Raw genomic sequence first — 10,992 nt, 5'->3', positions numbered from 1 at the left:
CCTAAGTTAGCAAGAGTGTGAGCAAGTTGAGAAAGTATTGGGACTTAGTGATACCTGAGGGATGTCAGGGTATTTATAGTGGTGAACCAATAACCACCGCTGAAGTAGTGCCACCTTTTTAGGTGGATAACCGTTCCCATATCTTAGGGAGGTTAAGATATGGCTCTATGAAGTGTTTAGAGAGTTTCTAGGGGCGGTTACTCATTCGAATGAGTGTTATCTGCCAGCTAACCCTCGTATCCGACTTCTTTGGAGTAGGTCGTGTTCAGTACCGACTTCTGGGGATGAAGGCCGGTACTGGGGGAGGGCCAACCCCTTTGGGTTGGGCTTCTTTGCTTGGATCCTGGGTCCTATTTATTGGGCCAGGGTATGAACAGTGCCCCTACTCGAGCCCAATTTATTTTTAAGAGTTGGGTTCGAGTATTCAACTCGGGGTCGTAGCCGATTTGTGAGAGGACCGACGTGATGGTTTGAGAACCGACGTGATTTTTCGTGACCTTTTGGTTCTGACAGTTACGTCTAATCAAGCGTCGTGTCCGTTAGGGGTGTGCGTAGGGATTTAATAGCCTTGGTAACGGTGCATCCTCATTAATGATTGCCCCGATTTTACCGTTATGCCCCTAACGTTCTTATAAATATTTTCCCTCTCTTTCGTTGTTTCGTTTCTGCGATCTTTCAAATTTTCCTTGCCTTCGTTCGTGCTGCGTTCTTGCGTCTTCAAAGGCTTTTTGCTTCCAACCCTTATTTCCGGATAAAGGTTTGTTCTTTAATATGCCTTTGTAGATAAATTTGATTTGTAGACTTTAGTTTCGCATCCTCCTCCCTTTAGAGACCGTGTTGGTGACATTTCTTTTCCCCTTGTAGGTTTGTTACCCCCCTTTTTTATAAAAAGAAATGGCTTCTGTAGATGCTCTCTCACTGGGTTGATGTCACGGTTTTAGGGGAGGAGCCCTCAGTCGATTCTGAGTTCATTACCAACCTTCGCACTCATCACAGAATTTGTACTTCTGAGGATGACGAACCAAAATACGAATTGGTAGTCCCGGGTCCTGAAGACCGGGTTTGTTTTGGAAGAGTCGATGAGGCGGCCCCTCATTTTTTCTTTATGTATGAGTGCATGATCACCCGTTTGGGTGTTTTTCTTCCTTTTTCGAATTTTGAGATATCTGTTTTGCGTCACTGTCGAGTCGCTCCCACCCAGCTTCACCCCAACTCTTGGGGTTTTTTGAAAATTTATCAATTTGTCAGCCAGGCTTTAGAGTTCCCGACTTCTTTAAAGATTTTCTTTCATCTTTTCCATATGACAAAACCCTTCAGTGGGCTAAACAATAAACAACAGTGGGTGTCGTTCCGAGCCATACAAGGTCGGAGACTTTTTACCCTTTTTGACGAGTCCTTTCATGACTTCAAGAACTACTTTTTCAAAGTGCAAGCTGTAGAGGGTCACCACCCCTTTTTCCTGGATGATCATTCTTCTCCCCGATTTCCTTTATATTGGCTGGAGGCCTCCCCTTGCGAGAAATATGGTCTGGATGACTTAAATGAGGTAGAGGCAGCCATTGTGGGGTTCCTCCGAGAAGCGTGGGGGAGGGCCCCATACTTGGATACTAAAAAATTTCTCCAGGGGTCGCCGACCTTTGTTCAGTCACAATTAGGTAGCTTTTTGTGTTTCTTGCTTATGATCGACTTGCAATTTCTTTTACCGACTTTGTCTGATTTTAGCTACCAATTTGTCTTTGCAGAGATGGCAAAGAAAAACGCTCAAGAGTCTTACCAGAGGGTTCAGGAAGCCAAGGCAAAGTCTCGAGCCAGGTCTGGAGGTGTTAGGACGGTTGTCTCTCCCCCTCCTCCTCCTCGGAACGTTGGGACTCCTTCTCAACCTATTGTAATTTCTTCCTCTGCTTCTTCTCTGCCACCCCCTTCCATCCGACCTACTCCCGAACCAGAGCCAAAGAAGCGCAAAACCTTAGAGTCTGGCGCTTCTGGTGAGGCGGACGCTCTTGCGTTCGTCCGAAAGAACATCTATCCTCATGCTCGTATGAGTATGGATGATGTTTCTGTTCGGCACTACCTCACTACTGTGGTTGAGGAGAGTCTCAAGACGGCGGGGGTTTGTGGCAAACTCTTGGATATATTTGAGAAGACTCCCATCAGCTCTTTAGGGACGACCTCGAGGGTCGAGGAGCTGGAGGGTAGGCTTCGTATATATCAGGAGCATGAGAAGGAGTTGGAGGGGAAAGTCGCCAAACTGGAGGGGGAGAGGAACAGCCTCCGAGAGAAGGGGCAGAAGTTGCAAGCCCAATGCAACATGGAGGTGGAGTTGAGGAAGGCAGCGCAAGCCAGCTACAATAGTTTATTTGCTGATCTTGTGTCTGTAAAGAACGACTTACTGAACGCTCGGAAGGCCTACACCGAGTTGGAGGACTCTATTGCGGATGGTGCTGATGAGGCCTGGAGGATTTTCAAGGAACAGGTCGGAGTTATTGCTCCTGACTTGGACCTTTCTCCTTTGGACCCTGATAAGATTGTTATTGATGGTGCCATCGTGGATCCTCCTGCCCCCATAGTGGAATCTGAGTCTGATTTAAAGACTCGGGGGCAGAGGATCGTAGAGTCCCCTCCTCGCTCTAAGGACGCTCCGAGTTCTTCTACCGTTCCTCCGACTTCCTCTTCAACTCCTACTCCTGGCGTTCCCCCTGATCCTGCTGGTGGTGATCTAAAAAAGTGATTTTTGGCTATCGGGGACCGGCTTGTGGGCCCCTCTTTTTTGAACTCTTTATATTTATTTGTTGGTGTTTTGAACAATTTTTTGGCCTTTTAAGGTCGTAAACAAAACAGTAATGCCCCTTTTTAATAGGGGTTTAATTTATCGTTAGATAAATACCCTTTTGGATAAGGGTTTTGAGTTACCTTATGCGCGCATGCTTTTCGTGGTTCCTTTGACTCTTTGATTTTTTCTGGAAAAAATATTTTCTTTGGGATTTGCCTGCTTTTCTGAATTTCCTTGATTCTCAAGGCAGCCTTTTTCTTAGTTTTTCCTTATCTCTTTTGGTATTCCTAGTACTCAATTTTGTTTTATTGAGTTTTTCGTGACTTAGGCTACTTTTGCGATTCATTTTAATTGTACTCGGTTTCGCATTCCGCCCTGTGAGTCGGACCGATCCCGAGTTTATCATGATCGACTTCTATAGCCTCTTTACACCGACTTGTACCTCGTCGTTTTATCCTGACGACCATCTAGGTCGGTTCATGGGATTTTTACGTTTTGTCGAGCTTAAATCGGCGCGTTTCGTAGAAAGAAAATTTAAAAGGGAATTTTGAAAGAGATATTTAAAATAAAAGAGTTCTTTATTAATTGAGGAGGTACCTTATTGCTACTAAGGGCTTTTGCTAATTTATTTCCCTTAGCCCCTACTGTGATGCCTCGTTAAAAACCCTTCTTCAGAAAAAACCCTTTGATTCTGGGAAAAAATCATGAAGCTGGGAAAAGAGTACATCAGGGAGTAGGGTTTGCTTTTAACTGTAGTACCTTTTCATATTACAAGCATGCCATGACCTTGGTAACTCGGTGCCGCCTAAGTCGGTCACCTTATAATAGCCTTTTCCTAAGACCTCCTTGATTTTGTATGGTCCTTTCCAATTGGCGGCGAGCTTTCCCTCCCCAGATTTGTTGACCCCAATGTCGTTTCTGATTAAGACTAAGTCATCTGGGGTGAAACTCCTTCGAATGACTTTTTTGTTGTACCTTGTAGTCATCCTTTGTTTCAATGCTGCTTCTCTTATCTGAGCTTCTTCTCGGACTTCAGGGAGCAAGTCGAGTTCTTCTTTATGTCCCTGTATATTCCTGATCTCATCGTGGAAAATCACTCTTGGGCTTTGCTCATTGACCTCTATTGGGATCATGGCTTCTACGCCATAGACTAGTCGGAAGGGTGTTTCTCCAGTGGCGGATTGGGGAGTTGTTCTGTAAGCCCATAGTACTTGTTGGAGCTCTTCAGCCCAAGCCCCTTTCGCGTCTTGTAACCTTTTCTTCAGCCCTGCCAGGATGACTTTGTTGGCTGCTTCGGCTTGCCCATTGGCTTGTGGGTGTTCCACCGAGGTGAACTGGTGTTTAATTTTCATACTGGCTACCAGGCTTCTAAAGGTGGAGTCGGTGAACTGGGTTCCGTTATCTGTGGTAATGGAATAAGGTATCCCATACCTTGTGATTATATTTTTGTAGAGGAACCTCCGACTCCTCTGTGCAGTGATGGTGGCCAGTGGTTCTGCTTCTATCCACTTTGTGAAGTAATCTATTCCCACTATTAGGTATTTAACTTGTCCTGGCGCTTGGGGAAAAGGACCTAACAAATCCATTCCCCATTTTGCAAAGGGCCATGGAGAAGTGATACTAATGAGCTCTTCTGGGGGAGCCACGTGGAAATTTGCATGCATTTGGCATGGCTGGCACTTTTTCACAAATTCTGTGGCATCTTTCTGTAAGGTTGGCCAGTAAAATCCAGCTCGGATTACTTTCCTGGCCAATGACCTGGCTCCGAGATGGTTCCCGCAGATTCCGCTATGTACCTCCTCCAACACCTCGGTGGTTTTTAAGGTCGGTACACACTTTAACAATGGTGTTGATATCCCCCTTCTGTAGAGAACATTTTTCACCAAAGTATAATGTTGTGCTTCCCTTCGGATTTTCTGGGCTTCTTTTTCCTCCTTAGGGAGGATGTCGAATTTTAGGTATTCGACTAAGGGGTTCATCCATCCGAGGTTTAATCCGACCATTTCAAAGACTTCTAGTGTGTCTTCCATTTTTACCACTGAGGGTTCCTGGAGGGTCTCTTGAATCAAGCTTCTGTTATTTCCTCCTGGCTTGGTACTTGCTAGCTTGGATAGGGCGTCTGCTCTGCTGTTTAGATCCCGAGTTATGTGCTTCACCTCGGTTTCTGCAAAGCGCCCCAAGAGCTCCGAGGCTTTCTCCAAGTACCTTTTCATAGTTGGGTCTTTTGCCTGGTACTCCCCACTTATTTGAGAGGTTACCACCTGGGAGTCGCTGTATACCATCACTTTCGTAGCACCGACTTCTTCAGCCAGCTTCAATCCTGCGATCAAGGCTTCGTATTCTGCCTGATTATTTGAAGCTGGGAATTCGAACTTGAGGGAAACTTCTATCTGGGTTCCCCTTTCATCTACCAATATTATGCCTGCGCCGCTTCCTGTTTTATTGGAGGATCCATCCACGTAGAGTTCCCAGGTAGTCGGTTTGTCCTCTTGATCCCCTGCATATTCAGCAACGAAGTCGGCGAGGCACTGGGCTTTAATCGCCGTCCGAGTTTCATACTTTAAGTCGAACTCGGAGAGCTCCATTGCCCATTGTACCATTCTTCCTGCAATATCCGTTTTTTGGAGGATCTGCTTCATGGGTTGGTTCGTGCGGACTCTTATTGTGTGAGCCTGAAAGTAAGGCCGTAGCCTTCGAGAGGCTATTACTAAGGAGTAGGCAAACTTTTCTAATTTGTGGTACCTTAGCTCAGGGCCCTGTAGAACTTTACTGATGAAGTAGATTGGGTGTTGCTTGACCTCCTCTTCTCTTATCAAGGCTGCTGAGACAGCCCTGTCTGCCACGGAGAGGTATAGGATGAGGTCTTTTCCGGCTATAGGTCGGGTCAAGATAGGAGGCTGGCTCAAAAACTTTTTGAACTCCTGGAACGCCTCCTCGCATTCGGGGGTCCACTCAAACTGGTGCCCCTTTTTTAGTAGGGAGAATAGTGGAAGGGATCTTAATGCTGATCCTGCCAAAAACCTGGAGAGAGCTGCTAGTCGGCCATTCAGCTGTTGGACTTCTCTCAAACAAGTCGGGCTTTTCATCTCTAGGATAGCTCTACACTTGTCGGGATTGGCTTCGATCCCTCTTTGTGTTAGCATGAATCCTAGAAATTTTCCTGCCTCCACTGCGAAGGCGCACTTTGCAGGGTTTAGTCTCATCCCGTGCAACCTTATGGTATCAAAGACTTGTGAGAGGTCGGATAGGAGGTCCACTTCTTCCTTGGTTTTTACCAGCATATCGTCGACATAGGCTTCCATTAAGCTCCCTAAGTGGGGGGTAAACACCTTATTCATCAGCCTCTGATATGTGGCCCCTGCATTTTTCAATCCAAATGGCATGACCACGTAGCAATAGTTGGCTCTGGGCGTGATGAATGATGTTTTTTCCTGGTCTGGTTCGTACATCGGGATTTGGTTATACCCTGAGTAGGCGTCCATGAATGATAGGTATTGATACCCCGAGCTAGAGTCCACTAGGGCATCAATGCTTGGTAGTGGATAGGGGTCCTTGGGACATGCCTTATTTAAGTCGGTGTAGTCGACGCACATTCTCCATTTACCATTTTGTTTTTTGACTAGCACTACATTGGCTAGCCATGTTGGGTATTTGACTTCTCTGATGAAGCCGGCTTCTAGGAGCGCCTGCACTTGTTCTTCTACTACTAGGGCTCGCTCTGGGCCGAGCTTGCGTCTTCTTTGTTGTACAGGTCGAGACCCTGAGTAGACCGAGAGCTTGTGAGACATGAGCTCGGGATCTATCCCAAGCATGTCGGAGGCCTTCCAGGCGAAGAGATCGGAGTTATCTCTTAGGAGCCTAGTCAACCCTTGTCTTAGGGTTTCCCCTAGGTTGGCTCCTATGTGAGTGTTTTTTCCTTCCTTTTCGCCGACCTGAATTTCCTCAGTTTTTCCCCCGGGCTGTGGTCGTAGCTCTTCTTTAACCCTTGCTCCCCCGAGTTCTATTGTGTGGACTTCTCTGCCTTTTCCTCTCAGGTTTAGGCTTTCATTGTAGCACTTCCTTGCCAGCTTCTGATCTCCCCTCACCGTCGCTATTCCCGACGAGGTCGGGAACTTCATGCATAGGTGGGGTGTCGATACCACCGCTCCAAGTCGATTAAGGGTAGCCCTGCCGATTAAAGCATTATAAGCCGACCCCACGTCGATGACTATGAAGTCTATACTCAGAGTCTTTGATTTTTCCCCCTTTCCAAAGGTGGTGTGGAGGGGTAAAAATCCTAGTGGCTTTATCGGCGTGTCACCTAATCCGTATAAGGTGTCGGGGTAGGCTCTTAACTCTTTCTCATCTAAACCTAGCTTGTCGAAAGCGGGCTTAAAGAGGATGTCTGCTGAGCTTCCTTGGTCTACTAGGGTTCTGTGTAGATGGGCATTTGCCAGGATCATAGTAATTACCACTGGGTCATCGTGCCCAGGGATTACTCCTCGCCCGTCTTCCTTTGTGAATGAAATGGTCGGAAGATCGGGGGACCCCTCTTCGACCTGGTAGACTCTCTTGAGATGTCTTTTTCGGGAGGATTTTGTGAGTCCCCCTCCCGCAAATCCTCCTGAGATCATATGGATATGTCTCTCCGGAGTTTGTGGTGGTGGATCTCTTCTATCCGCATCTTCTCGCTTTCTTTTTCCATGACCGTCCGACCTTTCTATGAGATATCTGTCAAGCCGACCTTCTCTGGCTAGCTTTTCTATCACATTTTTAAGGTCGTAACAGTCGTTTGTGGAGTGTCCATATATCTTATGGTACTCGCAGTAATCACTGTGGCTCCCCCCTTTTTTATTCTTGATGGGTCTGGGGGGAGGCAGCCTTTCAGTATTGCAAATTTCTCTGTATACGTCCACTACAGGAACTTTCAATGGAGTATAAGAGTGATATTTTCTTGGCCTATCAAGGCCGAGCTCTTCCTTCTTCTTCGCTTCCCTCTCCCTTTCTTTCGTTGAGGGAGGGGGCCCGATTCGCAAACTCGGGTCTCTTAGCCTAGCGTTTTCTTCCATATTGATGTACTTTTCAGCTCTTTCCTGTACATCATTTAAAGAGGCGGGGTGTCTTTTTGATATGGACTGCGAGAAGGGACCTTCTCTAAGACCATTGACTAGCCCCATGATGACCGCTTCGGTGGGCAGGTCTTGAATCTCCAAACATGCTTTGTTGAATCTTTCCATATAGGCCCGTAAGGACTCCCCGACCTCCTGTTTTATTCCCAGGAGGCTTGGTGCATGTTTTACTTTGTCCTTCTGGATGGAGAACCTCATCAAGAATTTTCTTGAGAGGTCTTCAAAACTGGTAATTGACCTCGGAGGGAGACTGTCGAACCACTTCATCGCTGCTTTGGACAAGGTTGTCGGGAAAGCTTTGCATCGCGTAGCGTCTGAAGCGTCGGTCAGATACATCCGACTTTTAAAGTTGCTCAGATGATGCTTTGGATCGGTGGTTCCATCGTAGAGGTCCATATCGGGGCTTCTAAAGTTTCTCGGAACTTTTACCCTCATTATGTCCTCGCTAAACGGATCTTTCTCTCCTAAGGGAGAATCTTCTCTATCGCCTTGGGAATTCCGACCCTTGAGGGAGGATTCTAACTTTAAGAGTTTTCTTTCTAACTCTTTTCGTCGCTCCATCTCCTCTTTTAGGTTCTTTTCAGCTTCCCTTTGTCGTTCCCGCTCCTGCTCTAGCTGCTCGAGGCGGCTATGAATTAGCCCCATAAGCTCACTAGCAAGAGGGGGTCCTTCTTTTTCTGACTCGCGTCCCTCCGAGGAGTTTGCCTTCGGATTTTTGATTCCGGAAGTACCTTCCTTATTTTGATCATTAGCTTCCTGGTGGAGGTTCTGATCTGCTTCATTGTTTCCGGTGTTCAAATTCTCTTGATCAGAATCTGTCTCCACATGACCTTCTTCAGGGGATCTTTCCGCCATCACTGGTCAATCTCTCGGGTCCCCGGCAACGGCGCCAATGTTACGGTGGGTAACCGGAGATTAGTGGGCTGGATGACGTTGGTTAACCCAAACGTGTGAGGGAGGTGGCCAGCTGGTGCACCTGAAACTCGGTGTTCCTCCGTTCGACTTGTGCGTCTGGAAGAATGGGGGGTGGTACCTGCAATGACACTCCAATGCCTAAGTTAGCAAGAGTGTGAGCAAGTTGAGAAAGTATTGGGACTTAGTGATACCTGAGGGATGTCAGGGTATTTATAGTGGTGAACCAATAACCACCGCTGAAGTAGTGCCACCTTTTTAGGTGGATAACCGTTCCCATATCTTAGGGAGGTTAAGATATGGCTCTATGAAGTGGTTAGAGAGTTTTTAGGGGCGGTTACTCATTCGAATGAGTGTTATCTGCCAGCTAACCCTCGTATCCGACTTCTTTGGAGTAGGTCGTGTTCAGTACCGACTTCTGGGGATGAAGGCCGGTACTGGGGGAGGGCCAACCCCTTTGGGTTGGGCTTCTTTGCTTGGATCCTGGGTCCTATTTATTGGGCCAGGGTATGAACAATTATGATCCGGATTTGTGATTAGATTTGCAGAAACATATCTAAAATTTACCCTCTGATCCTATTTATTTGCATATCGATTTGGAAACTATTCGATAGACTTATGAATTAAATACATATAAATATTACTAATCTTATAGATCGGATTTAAATTTGTACATCCCTACTAACCATCAAAGTTTAAAAACACTAATATAACTATCCATGAAAAAAAATTAATTTAATTTATCTTATACCCACAAAAAAATAGATTTTCATTGACAAAAATACCAAATATAAACTGTTTGTTGACTTTATTAAGCAATTGAATTTACTTTCTTCTCCTCTAATTAATTGTCTTGATTATTTTTAATTTAATTTTTTTGTCATTTAATTTTTAATTATGTTTTTACTTTTTTGTTATTTATATTTTCGTTAATTGCGATCAAACCTTGAATTCAGCATAGCCATGATCATGCACTACATTGATATTCTTAGAGAGAATGGTCTAGTCCTACACTTCCGGTTATTGGTTTGAAATGTAACATTTTTTAACTAAACTTTGAAAATGTTAAATTCCGATTTAGAGATATAACAAACTTGAGTTTTATAACTTGTGAATTTTTTAAACCGCACTCATCAATATTATCTAGCGGAGGGAAGGGAAGAAAGGTTAACACAACTATATGTCCTGCCTCAATCTCCAAGTGCAACAAAATGTACATCCATTTTCCACTACAAATCACGATAGAATTTTCTCTACAACTGACCAATTACAGCCACCAATTCCAATTAATTAAAATCCTAATTCATTAACAATTTATGAGACCAAACCAAGCTAAAAAATAAACTAGTTAAAACCAAACTCACTAAATTAGGGGTATACAAATTTGGATTTGATCCACAGGATTAACAATATTTATCCGTATTTGATCCGCAAATCCATTGAATTATATCCAAATCGATATACAAATAAATAAAATCGGATGGTGAATTTCAAATAGGTATTCGCAAACTTAGTCACATATCTGAATCATAATATTTTGCAGATAAATATTTTATTTTTATTATTTAAGAATTTAATAATATTTTAGTAGTAACAAGTGTAAAAGAGTGAAAAAATTTAAATCTTTTTCAAGTTTTAGAATTTTGATTTTGTTGACCAATAATATCCGATATTTGATCTGATCGGATTTATAAATTTGCATATCAAGTCGGATAAGATCTCCAAGTCTAAAAATTGTATATATCTGATCCAATTTAATGTTTTAGTGCGGATCAAATTGAAAATTTACATATATCCTATCCGATTCAAGCGTACCCCTACACTAAACCAATATATTCAAACCAAATCTACAAATTAGTGAATCTCAAATTAAGATCATTGTCCCAAGCACACTTAAACCAAGCATGTTTAGCCACTAAACTCAAACCAAACTTAAAAACCCTCTAAGTGCTGAACACGTAACAAAATCTGCTTACATAGAATATTAAGTTAGTGTGCTAATAGTTAAGTGCTTCGTTGTCACTCTTTGATTGATAAGGGACTGACATAAGGCACTATTGCATTGGTTAAAGACCCATTAATCCAAATCTATAACAAAAGGAAACGACAAATAATCCTTTTACAAATCATTGTTTGAACACTTAACATGAATATTAAAATTGAGACATATGGATCCCCATAGTGACAAAGCAACTATAGAAT

Source organism: Arachis hypogaea, chromosome 14, assembly GCF_003086295.3.
Source record: "Arachis hypogaea cultivar Tifrunner chromosome 14, arahy.Tifrunner.gnm2.J5K5, whole genome shotgun sequence".
Taxonomy (NCBI): Eukaryota; Viridiplantae; Streptophyta; class Magnoliopsida; order Fabales; family Fabaceae; genus Arachis; species Arachis hypogaea.
The sequence above is the reverse complement of the archived record's forward strand: the minus strand, read 5'-3'. Positions refer to the sequence as shown.